This window comes from Pteropus vampyrus, unplaced genomic scaffold (assembly GCF_000151845.1).
Source record: "Pteropus vampyrus isolate Shadow unplaced genomic scaffold, Pvam_2.0 Scaffold409, whole genome shotgun sequence".
In the NCBI taxonomy this organism is placed as follows: domain Eukaryota; kingdom Metazoa; phylum Chordata; class Mammalia; order Chiroptera; family Pteropodidae; genus Pteropus; species Pteropus vampyrus.
The window spans coordinates 278955-282969 of NW_011889190.1; the positions used below are offsets into that span (position 1 = coordinate 278955).

The 4015-nt window shown below is 52.3% G+C and overlaps 1 protein-coding gene across 1 annotated transcript in view; it reads left to right on the top strand.

The window, feature by feature from the left end:
- The window catches only part of CNTN6 (contactin 6), a 180684-nt gene that overhangs the window by 60535 nt on the left and 116134 nt on the right, over positions 1-4015 (top strand). The gene's annotated exons all lie outside the window — the stretch shown is intronic.

The following is a 4015-nucleotide window of genomic DNA, read 5'->3' on the forward strand; positions in this document are numbered from 1 at the left end:
AGGTGACGGTTCTCTGGAGAAAGCCCGTTTATTAAAGACAGACAGACAGACTTCTAAAATGGCAGCGCTGCCTAGATGGCAGTGGTTTCTGGAGCTTTCTTCCTCCCGTGACGAGGGCAGATGCCGTCGAGACCGGAGCGTCTGAACTGCAGGAAGCGTGAGGAGCGTTGTCCTCGAGCCCATCCTGTCCCTTTCGGTTGTCTTCACGGACGTGGCCGTGTGTCAGCCCTGTCACAGATCAGCCCCTGCGGGCTGCATGGGAAAAGCGATGTGTGTGATCGAAGCATTGGCAACAGCAAGGCATGTTCTGGCCCCAGAGCCGTTAGATTCTGATTGGTAAAGTTTACTATTTTGAAAGGAGTGAAAACAAAAAAGAGACTGTTACTCCGGCTCCTGTGCTCGGGTGTGGGTGGATCCCCTGTGCTCCCTCTGCCTTCGCTGTAGCAGCATGACCGAGGTGCCAGTAAATCATCGAATGCAATATCCAGGTGTCCAGGTGACGTTTGGACGCTGTCACTACTTCTCCGTGGGCGAGAGAGAAGACGGCGAGTTTCTGGAAAAGGTGTCAGCACTCGGCAATAAACTAAGGATCGCACTGAGCAGAAAGTAATGAAATCGCCCCATGTGCTTCCTCCCCCCATCCTTGCTGTCATGACGCGGGTAAATCTCGCCGCACACGAGTCGCAGAGCCTGGGCGCGTCGGGCGGTGCACGGTTTCTGTGCGAGGGACCGGAGGAGAGCTCGTCAGTACTGTAACAAAAAGTGTGGGTGGAGGCAGCTTACTTTTCAAAGAAGAGAAGTTTCATTTGTATCTGGGGCGATAGCTGTTAAGAGTCAACTTTCTCACCTTCTCCGTTCCTACCGCCCCCCGCTTCTGCCAGACCCCTGGGGCGCCGCGCCCGATCCCCTGATGCCAGCTCGCCCGCCCCTCCCCAGGGTGCAGCTACCTTTGCAGGGGGGCTTCGGAGGCGGGCCCCACATCCCCTTGGCTGTGTCACCTACCGATCAGGAGATCTGAGTCTAACGGGCGAGGGGGGTGGGCAGAGCAGGGGCGGCAAGATCTTTCTGTAAAGAGCCACGTGGTAAATGCCTCTGATTTGCTGGCCAGCGTCGTCTCTGCTGCTACAGGGAGACAATGAAAACACTGAGCCAGACGGCACAGCTGTGTTCCAATAAAACTTGATTTACAACAATGGGTGGTAAGTCAGACTTAGCTCGTGGGTCGTGGTGGTTTGCTGGGCCCCCAAGTAGATGTAGAATATCTTTTAGATGCATTTTCCCAAAGTCAATACCTAACACTTATTGGGCATCTACTTAAAATCTCGTGTCATTTAGATGAACTAAAAGGTAGATACTCTCATAAACCCGTTTCACAGATAAATAAACAGAAGCTGATGAAGATCAAGTGATTGGCTAGTACGTGGTGGAAGGCGTTTGAGGTCAGGCCCGTTCGGGGGCCCAAGCTTCTAACCGGGGCACCACAGGCTTCTCTAATTAATCAATAGGAGTGGGAATCCCATGAGAACCTCCGATGGTGAGACGTGTCCGTGTGTGGATAATTTTTTTTTTAATTAATAAGTAAAGTACCATATATATTCCAGCTTATTACTCACAGGATGCTAGGTTGTTATTAATATTTAAATTTAATTGTTTAAATTTTTATTCAGAGAAAAATTAACCAAGAATTTATTGTTAGGGGAAAAAATGCAGAAAACTTAATACAGGATATGTAAAATCAGCATGAAATGAAGAAAAGACGTAGGAAAATGGAGCTATAAATAAGATGAGTCTTTAAATTCTCGCTCTATCACTTACAAGATGTTTGATTTGGGGCAAGTTGAGTTCTGAGCCCTAATTGTGAAGCTAGAGAAACACTAGCTCTACAGCTGTAAAAAATTATGACGAGGACGATTGAGTTACTACATGGAAATGTGCTCACACAGATCCACCAAAATGTAACAATCACCCGAATAACATATGATTAAATATATCTACAAACTCTACACACACACAAAAGCGTACGGCGTATGTGAAAGTATATGTTAAAAAGTCACTTTTTCTTTAAATGAATGAAGAGGGTCTGTGTTTAAATGATCTAAACCAAAAATGCTTTGAATTTGAAGCGGAATTTCAGAAGCCCTTGCTCCGTCTTCGGGTGGGGTCACCCTTCGGCCGGGGCAGATGCACTGGCACCTGTTTCTTTTAAAGAGGTGGTTTGGTGCAAGTGCCTGTAAACTCTGTGCTGATGGCAGGGGACGCTCTTGCATACGAACCGACTTCCTGATGGCAGAGTGGCTTTGCGATGACGAGCGGGAGAGCTTTTCGAAAGCGCAGGGTGTCAGGAGCTTTGTTCGTTCGCCTGCCTGTGGCTTCCAGGTGGGGTTCAGACTCGAGGCGTCCAGAGGCGCCATCCAGGCTTAGCTGCACGGCGTGCCACCCTGTGTCAGAGGCGAGTCTGCACACGTCACATCATAACTGCTGACCGGTCCCACAGGCCGACTCGGGCCGCGTGCTCGGTGTCGCTGCATGTTTGGGCTTCTCCTGTCTGCAGCGTCTCACCGCTCGCAATCCCGAAAGCTGGATTCAGACACACTCATCTGAGTCCAGGGCGCAGATGGGCCCTTTCAACTCGGTGACTGCTCTTCCTTTCTGTGTGAAATAAATGGACTTGCATTTTGTGTATGGCTTGGTCTCTGCCTCCTGGACCACAGCCTATTAGAACCAGGCCTCAAAGTGACATGCCACAACCTCTGCCAAGCGCCGTTGGCGACACAGACCACTCTTACAACAACGTGGCGGGACGGGACTCGACGAGGCTGTGGCCACCACAGCCAGGTGCATTATGGGCCACTTTGGGGCCGACTGCACGATGTGCAGAGTGAATCCAGCCTCTTCACTGCGAAATCACCTGGGACCCGATGAAACTCGCCCTCATCCTGTCTTCACTCCTGACAAAAACAGGTGGGCTCCGTCTCGGTGTGTGGCATTCACGCGTTCACTGCACGGTGACCCTGGGCGACGCGTTAGCACATGTTTGGTGGGCGCTCAGCCGGTCGCCGTGGGGAGAATGAAGCCTTTTGTCTGCGGCTCACAGTCTAGTCAGGAAAAACTGAAATACATCCAAGCAGGAGTGATTTGGACAGTGATGGACCTCGGGGGTGGGGGGCGTGCCAGGGAGCGGTCACTGCAGGTGGCCGGCCCAGGGGGCGTCTCCGAAAGGGAGCGAGGCCCCAGATGCCGGAGTCACAGGTGGCCAGCTCATGGGCCCTGGGGGACCTCTGCAGAAGGCGAGGCCACGGCCGTGCACGGAGGAGGAGGCCGTGTGCCCTGAGAGGCGGGGAAGGAGGTGGCCGCAGCCAGTGTTTTCCGGGCCACGTGTGGAAGTGACTGAGAGTGGGGACCGTTGTGTGGAGCCCGGACGTGCTCAGGAAGCTGGTCAGTCGGCGTTGTTCTCATCAATCATCAATCAAGAATCTGCTGAGTGTCTACTGTGTGCTGGCTCCTTGCTAGTCGGGGACATGGCTGTAAGGTCATCGGCACCCTCTGTAAGGGGCGGCCACCCAAACAGTGGGGCCCCAGTGGGACCTTTTAAAATAATTTCATGAATACATGACTTAACAAACAAACCCTCATTTAAGAGATTCTTCTGGTAAGTTCTAATGAAATGCACCTGTCTATGAGATGCGGATTCTTAAAGCAGGAAGGAGCTGGGTGACAGAAAGTTCCGGGCTCAGCTTCGACAGAAAAGGCTACAAGTCAGACCAGCTCCACTTACGCGAAACTCCTAGCCGTGGGCCCTCTCTGCCTCCCCGAATCTGGATGGCATGTCCTCCGTGCTCTCCAGGAACTCGGGGGCCCCCAGCCCTGGGGTCCGGCGGGCACACGTCCCAGGTTACGTCTGGCTCCGAGGCCACCACTGCGCGTGTCCCTCTCAGCTCTGGCTCCTACACTGGTTTTGATCCGACAGTGGGACTTTTCTTAATTCTGCCCCAAATAACACATCAGTTGTAATAAA